General features: G+C 38.4%; 1 protein-coding gene across 2 annotated transcripts in view; it reads right to left on the minus strand.

The window, feature by feature from the left end:
• Positions 1 to 21,606, minus strand: part of EFNA5 (ephrin A5) — a 292,590-nt gene that overhangs the window by 64,552 nt on the left and 206,432 nt on the right. The window lies entirely within an intron of this gene.

Consider the following 21,606-nt stretch of genomic DNA (forward strand, 5'->3'; position numbering starts at 1 on the left):
CTTACTGGACAACTCAAAATTAGACATATCGCTCCTGATTTTCTTCGAATCTACGAACTCCTCCCACATAAAACTTTTGATAAAGGTTTTGACTCAACAACAGCTACAACCATCTTAGAGTTGAGAGCAACAAAATCCTAACTCACCACTCCTTGAAAACACCAGGTTATTTGCCTTTGTATTCTAGACCAATAACCTGGCTTTGTATCCTAAACACTACTGATGTTCACTAGTCTTAACCTACAGTAATTATATAAATATACATAGCACGCATGACATCAGCTTGCAAAGAGATGGCCTTTTTTTTTCCACTGATACTTGGTCTTAATAATTTCACGAGAACTCTACTTCGGAATCAAAACTATAGAGAGATATACTAGTAAAATAAAGTTTGAGCCATCATCTTATCCAGCTGTTTCCTTTTAGAAATCTTAACTATCTAGTTTCTTTTTTGAAAATCTCCAGGGGAGAATTTCATTCTAAAATAGTAGTTCTTTCCCAGGATCTATAGATGTCATTCAAAATTCAGCACATAAAGAAATTCTCTTTTCAAGGGCATCCAGCTTTCCACTGTAGTTCAGAGCAATCCCCTCAACCCTGCCCTATAAGATTTGAGAGAAATGTATAGAAAATGTAGCTTATGTTTTCCTAGGAAAGTTGAGCTGATTGTATTATCGACTGTCTATTGCATTAGCAATTTCCAACTGAATTACAAACTGTTTCCCTGCATTATATTGCTATTGTTCAATATCATTTTATTGCCCTAATGAAACAAAGCTAGATAATATAACCATAAAGTACTGATTACAGTTAACCATAACAGAAGTGAGCTAAGGAAAGCTCTATTTTTAAAATAAGCAAAGAAAAAGAAGAAATGCTGATACTCAGAAGACTTTTTTTTTTCTCTTTTTGGTTTTCTGGATTGGGATCAAAACAACACTGACAAATTAATTCTTCTTTCTCTTCCAACAATACAGATGGTATTTCCCCCAAAGACAGAATTTCTAGAAAACTTCCCAAGGAGCAAAAGTTCCCCAGGTACTAAAAAAACAAAACAAAACAAAAAACCTGTGAATTATAAATATGTCTTAAAAAGTACCTACCTCAAACCAGAGTATTCTCTTCATATCATGGAAGAAGATATCCAAATTTTCCCTGGGGTACAGGTTTCTCCCTGTCTGTAGATGAGCTCTTTGGAAAAGTACCATATGAAACCATTAGGGGCATTGCTTATTCGCCTATATTAAATCGACCAGCAACACAAATGATTAGGATGCTGTGCTGGGCAGGAGGCTGCCCAAATAAGATGGCAAATCCATAGCTAAGGTTTCTGCCTTTTAGTAAAGGCAATGAAGATGACTTGGCAGTTCTTTATATACCCAGCTCCTTTTCCATAGATAGAAGCAGTAAACAAAGAGCTGGAAGGAACAGGCAAAAGAGAAAATTCTTGGGTGTTGTTAATTATATGATGACTATAAGCTGCAGTGCCAGGCACTTGCTGTCTGTCCTCTGACATGCATGCCAGACCCACTATTCCCCCTCAAGAACAGCATAATTAGAGTAAGGGGGAACAGAGTATCATTCCCCAAGCATTTCTTGAGTTGAACTGGAGACAGTTAATGAAACTACTGTACAGTGCTGTAGTGGCAGATGATCTGTGACTGCCCTTTTTCTAGGCGCTTAAACTTTCAACATCTGAAAAATTCTTCTTGCCATTTCTTCAGTAGATATGGTGTAAATGCCACATGTTCTTACTCATAAGTGGGAGTTGAACAATGAGAACACATGGACACAGGGAGGGGAACACTACACACTGGGGACTGACGGGGGTTGGGTGAAAAGGGGAGGGAGAGCATTAGGACAAATACCTAATGCATGCAGCGCTTAAAACCTAGATGTCGGGTTGATGGGTGCAGCAAACTACCATGGCACATGTATACCTATGTAACAAACTTGCACGTTCAGCACATGTATCCCAGAACTTAAAGTAAAATGTAATAAAATAAATTTCAAAAAGATATGGTGTAAATGTAAAGTACACTGGAAATACCTGAATGTCAAGATCAGAGACCAGCTCCTCCAAGACAAACTGTGGTAATGGAACAATCCTTCTTCCTCTAGAGATCTTTGGTGAGTATTCACATATCTACAAGGAACGTGGATGATAACATCATCCATGTGGACACAACATGCTGAGTGCTACATACTATATTTGATGCACTGATCTGATGTCAGTGGTTCAGAACAGTTACCGCAATGCTCAATTTACTTGCATTTTCTCATTTCTGCACCCCTGAAAAAAGCTAAAAATAAATCAGGGTGATATCTGTTAGACCTCTTTCAATAGTGTGTATTGCTTGAAAGATGAAAGATAACATGCATTTATCTTTTCCTATTAGAGTGCTAATTTATGCAAGTTCATTTGCCTTTTGCATCTATTGATTGGATTCTTGTTGTCTCATCCCCTGTACTCCAGTAGAATCCTCGCTGACTTAACAATAATGCAAAGGCAGACAAAATTTGTACAGATTTTTACATGCTCTTGCATCTATAGCCTATTTAAAAGTTTGCATAAGCAAGACAGTGTAAGTAGAAATTATGGGCAACATGAAAAAGTATTTCACATCATTGCATCAGAAAGAAAATCTCACAGAAGATGAGAATACTTAATGGTTGAACTTTTCTTTTCAATTTTAAATAGTCATGGCTGAACATTTGAAAAGAATCTTGTGCTTCAGGCATGCCGAAATTAAAATAGAAGTGCAATTTGAGATTACAGTTTATAAAACCAGTAAGCACAGCTGCTACATGTAGGACAGGAATGGCCCTCCTTTTCCAAATCCATTTGTGTAAGTCAAACTTAGAAGTAAAATTTTCTTTACTATGAAAACTGGCAAAAGGACACAGCCCTAGGAGGAATAATTTTCAGACATGGTTTCCTATGTATTTGCTCCCAGACTCAAAGAATGCTTGATTTCCTGCTTCATTGGGAATATATATACATATTAATTAGTTAAAATGCTTACCGTTTATGGGGTCAAGCAAACAAATCTGATTTTAGTTTCAGGAATAATGATAAAATAACTTATTTAAATATTAAGTGACATAAAAGCTGATAATCATAGGACAAGAGTATAAAGATTGCCATTTAAAAAAAGTTTTTTGGAGATAGAGTCTCTCACTCTGTCAACCAGGCTGCAGTGCAGTGGTGTGATTTCGGCTCACTGCAACCTCCACCTCCTGAGTTCAAGTGATTTTTGTGCCTCAGCCTCCCGAGTAGCTTGGATTACAGGCACCCACCGTCACACTCGGCTAATTTTTATATTTTTAGTAGATACAGGGTTTTGCCATGTTGGCCAGGCTGGTCTCAAACTCCTGACCGCAAGTGATCTGCCTGGCTGGGCCTCCCAAAGTGCTGGGATTACAGGTGTGAGCCACCACACCTGGCCTCAAAGATTGCCGTTTGAGATATAACTTTAAACTCCAAAGAGTATTTTAATGCACTTTGTACAGAGCACATACGTGCTCTATTGAAGGGTTTATAACTATTCCTTCTGGTCTTCACTTCACTATGTCCAAAAAGGAAGAGGGAAAATGGAAAAGTCCGGTGAGAATCTGTTCTCATCCTCCAGGTGATTATTGGCCTCAGAGATTTGACAACGGAGAAATTGCAAGATGCTCACGAGTCACGAAAAGGGAGGCTTCTCAACTTATTGAGGATGCTAGAGTTGTTCAGCCAGGGATGTTCGACAGAGGCAGAGGGACATCTGGCAGGTGTGGAGTTCAGCCACCCAGACCTCTCCAAGGATGGCTGCAAATAGCACAAGATGTCCACGAACACTAATAGGCGTCCTCTGAACCACTTGGGAGGTGTCACTAATAAAAAGTGGAAATCAAAATGGAAAGAAAATTTCACCTCTAATCCTTCTTGTGGCACCTGGCTTTTTCAGCACATACGGTACATAAAGTTTGCTAATGTCTGGTAGTTATCGAGTAAATCAGAGTTGATTAAAGATGTTTCAACTTTCTCTTCAGTTTTCAGACTTTATAGACATCTATCTGATAACTGAGAATAAACAACTATGTTATTGGTTGTGGCAGACAGTTCAGGAAAGAGGTTAAGAGAAAGGAATACACAGTTGTCTGCCTATCTTCGAATCCGGGCTCCGCTGCTACTAACTGTGTAACCTTGGCACATTCCATGACCTCTCCACATCTCAGGTTCCTCACCTGTAACATCAGAACATAACACCTCACTCCTAGGACATGTTAGCATTAAATGTATAAACTAAATGAACAAATAAATGAGGACTAAAAGTACAGTGCTTCGTACAGTGCCTGACAAATGATTAAGTGCTCAGTATGTATTAAAGCAAGGTAAGAGGAATATATTCAATTATACTATTTATGGAACTAAAAAGGGTATCATTTTTACCACTAAAATAAATTTTAATTATTTGAAAAGCATCCTGAGAATCTCAAAGATCCTGCAAAATAAAAATTTCAACAGTCATTATTACATATCTTGAGTAGGTAGAGTGTAATTTTTGTTTATGAAGTAAGGAAATGTGATTTCTAAAACTTTAGAGAGGCAGGATGTGGTGGCTCACACCTGTAATCCCAGCACTTTGGGAGGCTGAGGCAGGCAGATGACAAGGTCAGGAGATCGAGACCATCCTGGCTAACACAGTGAATCCCCGTCTCTACTAAAAATACAAAAAATTAGCTGGGCATGGTGGCGGGCACCTGTAGTCCCAGCTACTCAGGAGGCTGAGGCAGGAGAATCGCTTGAACCCAGGAGGCAGAGGTTGCAGTGAGCCAAGATCACGCCACTGCACTCCAGCCTGGGTGACAAAAAACTTTAGAAATAAAAAACTTAGAAAAAAAAAAAAAAAACCTCAGAAAATGGGGAAGAAGACACTGACTTTCTCAAGGGGACTGTCTATGCACTCACAAAGAAATCTCAGTCACCTTCGGGAAGCATGCAGGATATATAAATACACAGAGGAAGGGTGGGCAGTTGCCTCTATGAGGTAATTCTGGGACACAAAGGCCATCTTTAAACAAAACTGCCTTCCCAAAAGTGAATGTCAATCCTTAAATATGTGTAAAATGTTACTTTGCTTGGGAGGAAAATCTTACTTGCCAGCTAATGCATTAACATATTTTCATCTCTCTGACCCATTAATACCTGTCACCCAGCAGAGTTAAGATCCCTGAGAGACTGGTGAACACAGTGGGTAAGTTTTTATGAGAAAGGGGCCTCAGGAAAGGGGAATCAGACTGAATGACAGAGGTACAGGGTGACAACAGAGGAACACTGAGACTTTGCAATTCTGCTGAGGTCAGCTCAACAGACTAAGTGTCTTCACACTGCATTAGACTAAACGATGTTTCTCTACAGGAAGGCCTGTTTTAACTTAAACTTTAAAATTACACATTTGAGCAATATGATATTCGATTGACCTTCCATCCTTTCCTAATTTGATTGACTTTTCACATATTTATGTCCTGTCTCCCTTGTTAATTAATTAATTCATTCAAGACAAGTATATTGATTGCCTCCTGTGGCTCAGGCTTTGTACTTAAAGGTGGAGAAACAGAAATGAACCAAGACATAGTCCTGCCCTGGAGAAACTGACAGTCTAGTGGGGAAGGCAGTCATCCAAATACATCACTCCAATAAAGTGCTATAAATGTAAGAGAAATGTGTACCAAATGTTGTAGAAAATAGTAAACAGCAAAAGACTTCAAAAGAGTTCAGAAAGACCATACAGAAGAGCCAGCACTTGCAGGATGGACGAAGGGGAGGAGGGCTTCTCGGGCAAGGCAAAATGTACAAACCCAAAGAAATGTGAAAGCAAGGACAGTGTTGAGAGCAAATGAGACCACCAAAGGAGGTTAGAACCTTATTTTGAAAAAGGAGTTTGACAGGCAATTAAGAACAAGGGAATTTTTTTTCTTTTTTTTCCCCCCCTCTGAGATGGAGTCTGGTTCTGTTGCCCAGGCTGGAGTGCAGTGGCACAACCTCAGTTCACTGTAACTTCCACCTCCCAGGTTCAAGTGATTCTCTGCCTCAGCCTCCTGAGTAGCTGGGATTACAGGTGCCTGCCACCACGCCTGGCTAATTTTTGACTCCTAACCTCCTGATCCACCCACCTTGGCCTCCCAAAGTGCTGGGATTACAGGTATGAGCCACTGCACCCAGCCAAGAACAAGGGAAAATTTTTAAGAAGGTGCAGAACATGATTGGATTTGTATGTTAAAGTGATCATTCTGTTAGTCCAGGAGAAGACAGACTGGATGGAGAGAAAGCTCGGAGTAGTAAGATCATTAAGGAGTCTACTGCATTAGACCAGGCAAACAAACACACAGACCTTGCCAGCTTCAGCTGAGAATTCCTTACTCCCTGGCACCTGCCAGTAAACTATTCACTTATTCATCCATTAAACGACTATTTGTAGAGTCCCTATTGTATGCTAGATACTGGCACTGTGGAAAGCTACAAAATAATACACATAAATGCTTCACTTCAGCTTCTTATGACTGCATAGACATGACAAGAGCCTGAAGTAGGTCATTTGTGGGCTTAAGGAAAAGGAGATGGACAAGAGAAAGGTTACACAGAAGGAGGAACATCAGAAGATTAAAAATAATCCCCAGGGCTGGGCGCAGTGGCTCACACCTGTAATCCCAGCACTTTGGAAGGCTGAGGCGGGCAGATCACAAGGTCAGGAGTTTGAGACCAGCCTGGCCAACATAATGAAACCCCATCTCTACTAAAAATACAAAAAATTAGCTGCGTGTGGTGGTGTGTGCCTGTAATCCCAGCTACCTGGGAGGCTGAGGCAGGAGAATTGCTTGAACCTGGGAGATGGAGGTTGCAGTGAGACGAGATCACACCACTGCACTCCAGCCTGGGCAACAGTGTGAAACTCTGTCTCACAATAAATAAATAAATAAATAAATAAAATAAAAACAAAAATAATCCCCAACATTTGTTCATTATTTTGCAGCTCTTACATATCACCATGAAGGGCAATGTGGGGTGGGTTGGGGTGGGGGTAAAGGTCTGAAAGAGTAGTGCATGTGAGGTTAAAGACCTGGGTTTAAATACTTCCCCTGTACCTCAGTTTTTAAATAAATAAATGAAAAATAAGGCGTCCTAAAGGTTCTATAACACTTTCAGTTTCACACACGGAACATGCAGAAAATAGTCAGCACATATTTGGTGACAGAATTATTTCAGAAGCCAAAGGATACGATTTAGTGGAACACTGAGACTACGGCTAATTCTGCTCCTGGATTTCCATTCATCGCATCAATTTCAACAAATGAAGAGCAGCTATAACCAAATGGCAAAAGCTGGCAGAGTGTCCAACACCTAGAGGCACAAGGAGGTCATAATGATTGTCTAGTGACTGGTATGGAAGGGTGGAAGCCAAAAATACGGCTCAAACCACACAAAAAATAAGGATTCTACTCTCCTCTGATGGAAAGTGGCAGAACTAGGGACAGTTTAGGTGATGACGACTAATAGACATGTCACCATTGATGAAAAGCTACAAGAGAAGATGTAGCTTATCACATCATCCCTCCCTGCCCCCCCCAACTACACCTGCTCTGAACCCTTCCAACAGCCAAAGCAGCACAACAGGAAATGACAAGTATAAGGATGAGAAAAACCAGTGAGGTCACCATTTAATAATTTTCCCCAAGTATTTTCTGCACTGTTTCATGGAGTATTGTCACATCCAAAGTCCTTAAGTAGCTCTCTAGGTTTCAACATTCCTCACAGAGGAATATAAATAAATAACGTACACTTAAACAAAATTGTTTTACACCTGCTCCCTCCTACTAAAAATGATAGAAAAGAAAACATCTGCATTACTGTCTCTGGAGAAGTAAACTTCTCCTCTTCCAAAGTCTTTTGAAGGGTAATGAGATGCCTTAAGTGCAAGGAAAATTTAAGATTTTGTCCATGTCTGAAATTGTTGACAATATGTTAAGCAGATGGAGGTGATTTCTTTTGTTTCTCTAACTTTCCCTTTTGGTTCTGATGAAGGAGATGCTGACATAAATGTTTTTGTTGTTTTGCATGGCAGATAGACTTGCAGATCTCAAAGGTGAAGCAAATCATCTCCTTGCAAACAACGGGTTATTTTTGCCAAAATATTTGTATTAACGATGGCAGAAAGCCGTGAAATATTTATATGCCTCGACTTCCATATGAGAAGGAAGGAGGTGAGTTGTGAGAGACGGAACGGGATATGCCACACAACAATTTTTTGGTCATTTTGATTCACTGAAACAAAATGGCTTTTTAAGCACCCTGGGACCTCCACGTGTTTGTTTAGGATTCCAAAGGCAAAGTTTTTCCCTCTTCTAGATGACAGCAAAATCTTCACTTCCTTGAAAACTGTGCTATCAGCCTCATTGTGACAAGATTAAAGTAAAGCCACAGAACTGGAATTGTGAAATGCCTCCTGCGATGCTCCCTCTCTTGCCTTCTTTCTAAATTAGTTTTGTTGACTAATATTTTCTCCTCCTAGTGTCCTTAAGCTTGTGCAAAGCACTAATTCACACATAACATTCAAGAGCGCCTAATGCCTCAAAGTATTGCTCAGTAACTCCAATGTTTTTTCTACTTTTGCTCCAAAAATTTTGCCTATAATTGATAAAAGCATGAAACACTGAGCAATTAGAGGGATAAGGGTGAAAGCCAGGGCACTGGATGTATGTGGTTCATCTACTAAATACGCCAACAAAGTATCCATTATTTCACATGAACCAGACTCTGTTTTGTAAGAAACACTGGGGGTGTTTAGAATTCTAAAATTATATGGTATTGTTGAGGTCAGTCAGAAACCACTCAAACCAATGAGGATATGAGAGTTATGCTTATGTGTGGCAATTCAAATGTAATATTAAAAAGTCACAGTGCTTTATCATTTATCCCATTTCTTAAGAGAACAAAGGTAATGATTCTGGAGGCTTTTCATTGTCTTTAGACAACTGCAAGAAACTGAGAGCTACGTGGTCTTGGCATTTGATCCTGAAGGTTAATCCCCTGGGAAGTCAGAGAGCTTTCTTTGCAATGTCTAGAGGACCACACTATTCTACAGCATAAAAGCTGGAGGTCTTACCAAGATGGAAAACGTTAAATATAGTTTATTAGACTATTAAAGGTTTATGACATCCCTTCCCTATTCTCTGGTATTCATCAATAAACCCCCATTGATCTCCACAGGAATCTCAATGTAGCTTCTTGTACAGTAATACCTATGTACTCAAGCTTCAAAGATCCATTTACTTCACATGTGTAATTTGCCCACTTACTCCTGCTGAGATAATACCCTTGGTTTAATTGCCCATAGAGCAACTGGATAAATCAACTATGTTGGTTTGTATTAGCTGTCTATGCATATGTGTAAAGCAAAAATAAATAAATAAAAAACAAGACTGTTCAAGCCATTAACTGCAAAAATTAGAATAAAAAATTTTTTCCTATAAGCCACAAATAGTCTCAACCAGTATTTCTAAATTTTACAAAATGAAAAAAGTCCTTTAAAAATATACTGGAGATATCAACTACTTCATTGTTTTGGAGGCAGAGAATAAATAACCTCAATATACATTTAGATAGGTAGATAGATAGATAGATAGATAGATAGATAGATAGATAGATAGACAGATAGATAGACAGATTTATCTATAAAGAGAAAACGATGGTGAATAGATGAATGAATGAATGAATGGATAAGTGAAAACCTAAGTGAATGAGTGAACAAATGCACAGAAAAAAAGCATATAAATTATACAAGCCTGGAGCCACTTAAGAAATGTCAGACTTATCAGGAAACAATAGGTACTGGAGAGTCTGTGGAGAAACAGGAAGGCTTTTACACTGCTGGTGGGAGGATAACTTAGTTCAACCATTATGGAAGACAGTATAGCGATTCCTCAAGGACCTGGAACCAAAAATACCATTTGACCCAGCAATCCCATTACTGGGTATATACCCAAAGGAATATAAATCATTCTACTATAAAGACACATGTACAGGTATGTTTACTGCAGTACTATTTACAATAGCAAAGACATGGAACCAACCCAAATGTCCATCAGTGATAGACAGGATAAAGAAAATGTGGTACATATACACCATGGAATACTATGCAGCCATAAAAAGGAATGAGATCGCATCCTTGATGAAGCTGGAAGCCATTATCCTCAGCAAACTAACACAGGAACAGAAAACTAAACAGCACATGTTCTCACTCATAAGTAGGAGTTGAACATTGAGAACACATGGACACAGGGAGGGGAACAACACACACCAAGGCCTTTTAGGGGGGTGGGGGGTGAGGGGAGGGAACTTAGAGGACGGATCAATAGGTGCAGCAAACCACCATGGCACACGTATACCTATGTGACAAACCTGCACGTTCTGCACATGTATCCCATTTTTTTTCTTTTAGAAAAAAAAAAGTCAGACTTACAGAGCTGACATCAATTTACAGACATTCAACCCTATTTTTACTTAATAGTCAGCACTATGATGAAAGAAAAATCTCTTTATAGGCTGGGCACAATGGCTCACGCCTGTAATCTCAGCACTTTGGGAGGCTGAGACTGGAGGATCACTTGAGCCCCGAAGTTTGAGACCAACCTGAGCAATACAGTGAAACCCCATCTCTACAAAAAAAAATTAAAAAATTAGCCGGGGGTGGTGGTATGTATCTGTAGTCCCAGCTACTTGGGAGGGCTGAGGTGGGAGGACTGCTTGAGCCCAGGAGGTCAAGGCTGCAGTGAATCGTGATCAAGTCACTGTACTTACTCCAGCCTGGGCTCAGAATGAGACCCTGTCTCAGAAAAATTTTTGAAAACTCTTGTATAGAACAAATTATTATCTCTTATGTTTTAAACCTTTAAAGAGTCATTTTCTACTTGAGTTTCTGCTTATTACATTACATACCTAGGAAAACTCATATATGTACAGACATGCATACACACAAAGGCTTAACTCCAAAACATAAAATATTTCAGTAAAACACCTTAATCCTTCAAATAAGTGAAAAGAAAAGCTTGCCTGGCCTGATTTCTTTCTTTCTTCTTTTTAAAAAAGCTTATATGAATGTTGTATCCATATAAGAATAATAAGCCCTGCATTGTTTTAAATAAATCTCTATTTGATCTTCTGGCTTCTTTCTAAAGACACTTTACTTCTCAATAACAATATACTATTTAACTGGATATTGAAATACATAAATATATATTTATTACAAAACCCTAGGACATAGTCACATTCTAGATGGAGTTCTAAAACTGAAAGAATGTTCAGATAGAAAGATGTGAAGGCTATTTAGACATATTAGATATTAAAAGAATTGATAAAAATCTTTGCTTTTTTATTTAAAAACTTCCAATAGTTGATAAAGTCAGACAATGACCACCAGAATAATATAATAAATAAATCTTATATTCAGAACAAAATTTATTTCATCTGAAAAATATAAAAATGTATTATTACCAACTGGGTCTTATGTATGTCATTCTGATTTAAGTATAGCTTAAAATATGCTGAGCCTATTATAAATGGGACTCTTTCTTATGCACTCTATGTATATTCATTTTACATGGGAATTAAACTCTATAAATTGAGTTCTACAAGTGCATAAGTACAGAAACAAATAGAAACCTATTTATAGGTAATTGATTTCATGATTTTTGGAGTTGACTAGGTGATTTTTAAGTGGCACTAGCAATGAGGTCTGCCAAGTTTCTACTTTTGAACATTTCTATACCTTGTGGTCTCAATTTAAAATAAATGAGAAATCACAAATTCAAGCAATGCCAGAGATGAAAGGCAGACCTTAGCAGCAGCAGGTGGAGCAGAGGAGGTATTATTGAAATACTTGTTGATATGATTCAAGAGTGCTCAAGGCCATCTGATGCTAAGGGTCACACGCAAAATCAACAGAGGCCTAACCTGACTAATTGTCTCCCCTGATTGTGACGGTTTTGATTAGAAGAATAATCAGCTCTCAGCAGCCTGTAGGCAAAAATGCAAACTGAAGGAGTGTGTGTGTGTGTGTGTGTGTGTGTGTGTGTGTGACAGATGCATAGCAGAATGAATGCCAGATCAATATTAACCCACTCTTAAAACATCAAAGGGGTTCCAATATGAACAAAAGCCAATAACTCCCTTCATAACTAACTAGCATGAACATTTTTCCTTCTGTCACTTTATAATTGCTTTTATACAATCTAAAGCAAATGCTAATATTCAGGCTTTCCAAAAGTCCAAATGCATTCATATTTTGTCACTGAAAATTGAAGTCATACAATTCTACAAGTCATTATTGAGTAGTTACTTTAAAATACTTTATATTAAACTCAACAAGACACCATTTTAAGATAAATAAGTAAATTTTTTTCTTAAAGCTTTTTCTACTATTTCATCAATATGTTAATGAAAATGTATAAAAATTATACCTTTGTTTTTAAAATTAAGAATATATATTTAATCATTCAAAGGACTACATTAAAATCAGCTGTAATCATCATTTGAAGCTTTGCAATTGCTTCTTTTTTCAGATGACCAGTCTCTCAGTTTTGTGCAAAGAATCTTAAACTTAGACTAAATGGTAATTTACTTCAATTATTATTCCTACATTAGAGAATTTTAAATCTCAAGATTTAGAAAGATTAAACTTCCTGAAGTTATTAAGCTCTTAAAGGTGAAAATTTGGTGAAATTTTATAATATGCAAATACTAACATTTTTTAGTGCCCATAAAAAAGCTAAGGTCATTTGGTTCACGCGAGAATGTAAAATGTATACTTTATTTGATTATAAATGTGTCACGTTTACTATATTTAGATATAGGCAGGGAGGGAATGAGGAAGAATACATTTCAGAAAAAATGTATAAATCTTTTGTAAATTGTATTTTTACTTAAACTTTCTTTCCACTGTGGCTATGAGAGAATGAGAGGGAACAAGAGCAAGAGCAAGTAGAGAGGGAGGGAAGCTTTTAGGTCTGAAGAGTTTAAACTGAGTTATTTTAAGCTCCATTCCATGAACAGAGGTGGTTTTATCTTCAGCTAAGTGTTTAAAGGCATGTGATAACACTAAATGCAGATTTCCATCTACCTGCTGCACTCAACAAAATCTCAAACCCTCAACTAGTGCCTCCAAATGTAACTGTCAGTCAGCTGATGTCAAAATCTAACGTCTTTTCCATGGCCTTACACATCTGGTCCCTGTCAGTGTCAACGAGGTTTGTTGGATGTGGTGTCATGGCAGGCAAATGATTTATATACACAGACCCAAAGATCTCAGAGCTCCTTCAGAGGATGCATTTCATCTGGTGTACTTGCCATCAACAAATGATTGACTGAAATTAAACAAAACCTTACATCCTGAAACGTGAGCATTCTCTACTCCCCCTCTTCACTCGGATCATGAATATATTTAGTTAGCCAGGGAGTTCACAAAAGACCCATGTCAACAGTCTATTAGTGAGATAGAAAAAAATGCACATTAAACACCTCCATGCTTTAGCCTCTGACCTCCTTAAGCTGGCACATTTTTAAAATTCTTTGTGGGATAAGGAATTACTAACCAGCCACACTGGAAACTCAAGAGTAGCTAGTGATCAAGTCCACCCAGCATTTTCCTTTGCAAATCTTCAATTGAGGGAAGAAGACCTTCAGAAGTGAGTGTTGCCTTTATCAAATAAATTACCTAAAATACTGCATCAGATTAGAACAACAACAAAAAATTCCCCATTCTTGTCTTTAACCTCTCTTATTTCATCTCCTTAGGACAATGCACAGACATATGAGGCACCCAAAATGTCTCTTTCTTTGCTCTTAAAGTTTATTGTTGCAATCTGGTTATGGATAATTCTTTCCACTTTACTCAGTGTGAATTATTCTTTTTCACAAGCCTCATAATGAACTATAAAACTAACACTTCGGTCCAGTTAGCATTAGCATATGTTGAGAACAACTTTAATGTACAGCTGCCCTGACTGGGTGCAGCCAGACTTCTGATTTTGAGTGCTTCCTGCAGGAAAATGCCATCCACTACCTAGAAATGTTTCATACTCTGCTGTTGTTTGATTAACACAGTTTTAGCTTTGACAGACATTAATACAATGTTAAAGATACTAATTGTCTCTTAACTTAGAACTCTTAATTGAAAAAGAATTAGGAACCTGGTGAATGGTTACAGGTCCATATTCCACATGGAGAGGGCTAATTAAGAGCTCTGGGGTGATGGGGGTGGTGGCTTAGCTCCTAAAAGGAGGTGTCCATATATATCAATCTAAAGTTAATTTAACCTAAGCTAACTAGGGTGTGATTTATATTTTTATCCCAGAGCTCTAGGCCATTTCCCACAGCTCTCTCTTCTAACATGCTGAAACTTGCTTAAGCACTGAAGGAAGAAAAAAAGTAAGTAATGATTGTTTAGGTAATGTCAGGGTGGTGCAGATCAGCTCTTGAAGAAGCCAGCTGTTCATGCACTGTCATCTATCCACGCAGGCTTGTTCAAACATGCAAAGCAAGTGGGCTACAGTGCTTTCCATCTATCTAGGTAAAGGTGTAAAAAGTGGCATGTGTAGCAGCCAGCAAACAGGAGCAAAATCTTTTCAGATCTTGCTAAGCCTCTAGAGAGCTGAAAAACATTCCATTTTAAGAGAGATGTTTTGAAGCCAAGTGCTCTTGCAACTGTGCCAGTGGTTGGGGCATGTGTCTACACTAGTTGAACAAACCACGCTTGTCCCAGCAAATCAATCTGGCTTTGCTGCTGCTTTAGATGGGGCTGATCTATATACCCTTCTGCATCTCTAATGCTCACCTCCTGTCCAGATGAGCTCTCTGGTCTAGCTTGCCCCCTTGTTCAATATGGCCCTATATAGAAGAAATTTGGGGAATGAAATCTGATGTTTGGGGTCTGTAAGTCCATTTCCTTTCTAAATGCTATGCTGCTTATCTAGTCAAAATGCATCCCAAGAATCTGCACAACCCTGAATGTTCATTCTGACCCTTAGCACAGTTGTTCCACTAGTGTACACTGCTTCCCTTCACGCTTACTGTTGTGTTCTTAGTGGGGAGGAGTCTCTTCTTGCAGGTCAAACTCTGTACCTCTTTCCTCTTTGCCCAAGATTAGCTGGGCCCACAGGGTCACAGGCCCTCCAGTCAACCTACCAATGAACAGCCTCAGTGGCCCACTTAACTCTAATTGAAAGGCCCCTTTTGTCATTTTTAACAGATTTAAAGTGTGTGAATTTAACATTCCAAATGCTGTTAATATACAACTCGCACAACATTTTTTGCTTTAACACTCATTGCTGACCTGTTATGATCTGAAGTTCTCCAAAAGAAAGTTCGTGTTAATATTGCACTCCATAGAGGTGGTAGGAATAGTCTCTAGCCTGATGAAGGCACTCTAGATCCTTGACTCAGCCTCTGAAGGTCTAGGACCTCCCACGGTACCAATATCCATGAATGCTTAAGTTCCTGATATAAAAAGGCATCGTATCTGCATATAACCTATGCACATTCTCCTGTATGCTTTAAATCATCTCTAGATTTCTTATGATACCTAATACAATGTAAAAATATGTAAATCATTGTTATACTGTATTGTTTAGAGAATAATGGCAAGAAAAAAATCTGTACATGCTCAGTACACTTTTTATTTCAAATACTTTCAATCCAAGGTTGGTTGAGTCCATGGATGTGGCACCCATGTATAAGGAGGGCTGACTGTATTTACTTTACCATGTTATTTGAATAAGTTACCTAGTTTAAAAAAATAGCTAATAATAAGGGAAAGTGTGAGCAGGAGAGAGAATATGGGAATGCTCTGTACTATCTGCTCAATTTCTATAAAAACACAATTGTTCTACTAATTTAAAACAAAACAACAACAACAAAAACATAGTGATCCTCTGAATTGCTTCACGTAGGAGCAGCAACTACGTTCCCTTCACATATATTAATTCATTTGCTCCTTAAAACAACTCTAAGAAGTGGGTGTTGTTATTCTCATTTTGCAGATGTAGTAACAGATAAAGAGAGATTTTAGAACGTGTTCAAGGTTACTACAGTGGCACCAAGATTCAAGTCCCCTTATCTCCTCTTCCAAATCCCATGCTGTTCCCTCTAAACCACACTATTTTCTACTATACGTTGATTATATCATATTTATTGTTGGGCTTGGCTACCAGTCAGAGCTAAACGTAATGCTCAATGAGAGTAAGATACTACTTTTGATATATTTGTTTTCCCTCACCTCTTTACAGTTTTTACAGTTGTTATAATTATTTGAACAGTTTCATCTGATATGCCTTTAGTCAGTCATTCAAACACCTTCCCTAAGCTTTAACTATGTGCTATGTATCACTCTGGACTGTGGGGTACAAGGATGAATAGAAAATAATTCCTTTCCTCAAAGATTTCGGCCTAGTCAGGGGGACAGACCCATAAACTTGTAATTACATTTTGAGATGTACAGGTGGGATCCCAAATATAGCCTTGGAGATAAGAAAAGGCTTACCCGTCAAAGTTTGAGCAGGAGTTATCTACAATTAGCAGAGGCACTCTAGATAGGATGGGCAGCATGAGGAAAGCAAAAGGTACAAAGGTGAGAAACCAGGTGCCTGGAACCTGGAGTGCTAAAGCCTTTTTGGAAGTGGTGAGACAATAAACCGCAGTTATAAACTAGTTCATCATTATAAAAAAAAATTGTGATACAGAAAACAGAGTGCTGAAAACCTCAGTATGGGTATCCTGAATTATTTGCTAAAATCATAAGGGAAACTATGCATTGAACCGCCGTCTATCTCACAACACCATTTAAAACAATTGTTACAGTAACCAAATCACTTCAGTGGTTTTTAAGAAGTATTTTCTTACTGTGTGCAAGAGAAACTTTAATCATCCATTGTACATCAGGGGAAGAGACAGAATAATTTTAGTCTTGTTTTATTGAAAACTTCAGGATATTGCTGATATTTTAATAAATGCAGTCTAGATCTTTTTTGTTTGTTGATTCTCTATAAAGGATTTCTAGGCACAAATTATGATTTTTGTACCTTGACACAAAAATATACTTTTCCATAAATGTATACCTGACAATTCTTTGTCCTTTGACTCAAGGAGCATTTCTTCCTTCAAACTTACTTTTAAATTAACAGTGTTTTATTTTAGGACCTCAAAATATCAATTGGAGGCTACTGGATCATGCCTGTAATCCCAGCACTTTGAGAGGCTGAGGTGGGTGGATCACCTGAGGTCTGAAGTTTGAGACCAGCCTGGCCAACATGGCAAGACCCCATCTCTACCAAAAATACAAAAAATTAGGCAGGAGGAATTGGGAATCGCTTGAACCTGGGAGGCGGAGGTTGCAGTGAGTTGAGATCGCGTCACCACACTCCAGCCTGGGTGACAGAGCAAGACTCCGTCTCAAAAAAAACCAATTGGAACACGTGAAAAAAAAAAAAAAAAAAGAAATGTAGAACAACAAAGCATAACAAAGGCTAGAACTACAGACAAATAGATGGTTAAAGTGAAGTGGGCCTGAGGATCATTTATCCTATGTTCATGTTTTATAGTTGAGTAACTGACACCCAGAAAGGTGAAGTCACCTGGCTAACATTGCCAAGTTCATTAACGGCAAAGCTCAGAGTAGAGTGAATTCCTGAATTCCAGGACAGTGCTGCAAAAATTATCTCCTGGAGTTCTGTAAATGTAAAAAAAAATGAGGACCCTGTGAGAGTTGAGATTTTCTTCCTCTGCTCCACAGGAGTGCAAGGAAAGTGGTCAGAATTGAGTTGTCAAGCAATGGCACAGCAGAAGAAAATTCCTAGCTTCAAGCATGATCGGTGAGTTCACACCGTCTCAGTGGGGCAGCACCACCTGGAATCTCATATGAGGAAACATCAGATGATAAGGGCGGCTTGACTGGAGTCAGCTTTAATAGCCTTAACTTTGTCTCCAGTTGCCAACAAACAGCAGGGCCAGCTAGACAGCAGCAGCTACAGGTGGCCATCACCACTTCATCTCTCTTCCACTCTGCACGCCTCAAACGCTTAGCCTTAGGAACTGCTTAACCACTGCAGAGGTAACATTTTTAGGGCAATTTTGGCTTTTCTGGTTTAAAATCAGGAAAGGCTACTGTGTTATACAGAAGACGACTGTAGCCAATAAGGAATTCCATGCAGGAATGGCCTACTCTGCTAATCAAGAGGTAGGGACCTTTTCTGTGCCCTCATTTAACAATCTGTATTGGAATAAAAGCAGAACATATGTAAAGGCTTGGAAAGTATCTCCTTTTTGATTTTGCTGATGCCATCCTCATATTGATGGGGCGAGAATTTTTTTTTAAGACACTAAAAATGAATTTAAGACATGGATCTAGCACCACGGAGCAAAGGATTATGGGCCCTCACCATTTCTGCTCCATGTCTTCTATTATTGCCTGCTGACTATTTCTGCTCATAAGGGACCGTGAACTATCCATGAGTGCAAAATGGATACAGCACAAATTGATTCAGTAACATCACACAGACATGTATGAATAATGAGGCTCAGTTGCAGTCTGTCACATAGCAAGCATATCAGCGTAGCTGATTTATGGAAAACTTGAGTGAGTAAAGCCTCCTTCTTAAGAGAAGGTATCAGCTGTTTCTTCACTTTTTTGGTAAAAAATAAATTTGAACAAACTAAGATCTTTTGTAATTTAAAATGTGAGAAAAAAAAAAAAAAACCCTGAAAGTAGCTTTCACTATAACTGACCTACTTCTGATATCTTAATCAAAAAACAGAAGAGAGGGAGAAGATAAATGGTACCAACGTTATCATAAGCCTTAAAGTTTCATCAGAGATGCTAATCAATTTCAAATTCCCTAAGGAAAGCTGTGTCTTTGCATGGGCATCTATGACTGCTAGAGGAATATGTCTACATCATTAAAACAAGGGAAAATAAGCTTGTTATTAGCACCCCTCCCCTTTAGAAGAATATCCTAGGATATTCAATGAGAAAAACAAAAGGACACGGTATTCATTCCACATCTATCATGCAAATACGGTGGATGTAGCTATCAAAACCAAAGAGAACAATTACAATCTCAGGCACAATAGTCCAGCATCTCTGAAACTTGCTCTGTATTTCTTTGTGTTTTCAGAGTAGGGAAATTTCAAATTCTGACCACCTGCACATTTAAGTAAAAGAGGTAGGAATCAGACTAGATGATGACCCCTCCTATCTCTTCTAATTCCCAGGTTCCAGGAGACCTTGAAACTTAAAAATAAAAAAGCAAAAGAACAAAGATTAAGATTTTCCTAAAAAAGAGAGACTACAGTATAAGCATGTGCCATAATCACAACATCCAAGGAGTTTTCAGATGAAGCAAGGACAGAGAATGTACACATAGAGACAGAACTTGCCTAACAGTAAAGAGAAAGCTATTCAGTAGAATTCTTTAAGGGTAGTAAGGTACCACTTAGTAAGTCACTGAGTTCAAGCCCCAAAGAGCATCTTTGGGAATCCAGCCGATATACCCCTAAAGAGAGGCCCAATGTGTCGGACATTAAATATAGAGGGGGCGGGGGGAAAAAGACCTTTTCTACAGGTTGTCATTGAGGCGACAGGGAAGAGAATCCAGCCGATATACCCCTAAAGAGAGGCCCAATGCGTCAGACATTAAATATAGAGGGGGAAAAAAAAGACCTTTTCTACAGGTTGTAATTGAGGCAAGAGAGGACATGAGAGAAAGACTGTGATCTAAGCAAGAGAGAACAGGGGAAAACCAGCACTCAACTAAATGAACCTAGATCAGCTTATAGATGCAGCATTGCTTCTGTAGGTCAAAAGTGTTTAATTTTATGTGAGAATAACAAAAGATCCTGTTATTACCTCTTTAAACGCATTATTTTTAAAAGTGGGGAAAATTAAGCAAATCCAGCAATAACTTGATTAACCTATTTAGTCATGTTTGTTCATAAAGAATCAATTATTTAATATAGGCATTGAGTAAATTTTTTTTAAAAAAAGCATCTGTAATTTATTCACTGGCTCTAGGGATATCTTTGGAATCAAAGACAGCTTAACTGAGTTATGAAGTTCTCACCAAATACTTGTACATGTTTTCAAAGGGCCCTGAAAGCAGCCAGGCACTTTCTGCTTCAGGCTACACATTAACTAAATTCCAATGTGCCCTGCACAGAGCAACCTCTTCATCAATTATTTCCTGCAACTCTTCAGAATGTTCTTTTTGCAGCATGTGTGGTTAGACCCTGGGATCACTGGAGAAATCCAGAAAATGCCAGGATGCAGACGGACAGACACACATGCACCCCACGCAAAAACGCCAAGGTCCTAAAACTGCATGAAGTTGTCATCTTCACTGCAAAGAGTGAAGAACTAAGAACGATCAGAAAAGCTAAGGAGGATAGAGTGTTCTGGGGAGGAGGTTTGCAGAAAAAAAGAATCAGCAAGAAAGAAAGGAAAGAAAAGGGAAGAGATGAGCAAAAAAGAGAAAATCAAAGATCATCTTTTGTTTATATACATAGCTTCTGAATTGTGACTTTTATTTGATGTCGACAACAAATGAGCAAACAGGACAAATGCTGTATTGCTGAACTGACAGCCCCATGTTAAATAGAAACTTTTCTCCAGAATAAACACCACAGTACAGAAAGTTCCATGGTAAACAGCTATGGGTCCACACTATGAGTTAGACCCAAAGCATCACACACAGCATGGCCCTTGTAGAGCTAATACGTTCTTTCATTCCCAGAATTAAGTCACTAATTCAATGGAAACACTAACCCTACCAATCTTCCAGAGACTTTGCGATGATCAAAACATAAGATTAGAGATGAAAACACCTGGCAAAATGTAAAGCTGCACCCTGCTATGTGGGACAGTGTTACACAGAATGCCTGCTCCCTAAGATGGAAAAGCATCACATCTGTTTAATAAGCAACTCAGTGGCCTCAGCTAAACCAAGTTCGGTTCTCTTCTTCCTGACACTCCCAAATCCATTGTATGAATGGTTCACACCTTTTTCTTTGTGCTAAAATTCAAAGGTTTATGAATCTGAAGTTCATTCATTGGAATAAGGAGAAATACCACGCAGTGATTTGTACTGGAAAGAAAACACAGCTTGCTAGGGGGCAGGAGCCATGGGTTCTAGTCCCCATTCAGTCACTGGCGTCCATCCTGATGCTGAATATGTCATATACTCTCCAGGGTTCAGTTTCCTCATCTATGAAGCGGGGGATGGAGTAGCTGAGATTAGATGGAGAGGCAAGGGCAGCTCCATTTCTATAGTCTTTAATTCAAAGTTAATCTACTTTTATTTTTGCTCTAAAATCTAACCACAACCATTCTCCAATGATTTTGAGGTAATTCAGTTTGTTCATTTTTCCAGTAAAATAAATGTCATACCACTAAATAAAAAAGCAGATTACAATAAATATATAGAATAATTTTAATCATGTTAACAAATTCACACACATATATCTCAGACTTTATATATAACATATTCTGGATGGTGGCATTATGAATAAAGTTCACTTTCATC

The sequence above is a fragment of the Pongo pygmaeus genome, chromosome 4 (assembly GCF_028885625.2).
Source record: "Pongo pygmaeus isolate AG05252 chromosome 4, NHGRI_mPonPyg2-v2.0_pri, whole genome shotgun sequence".
Taxonomy (NCBI): domain Eukaryota; kingdom Metazoa; phylum Chordata; class Mammalia; order Primates; family Hominidae; genus Pongo; species Pongo pygmaeus.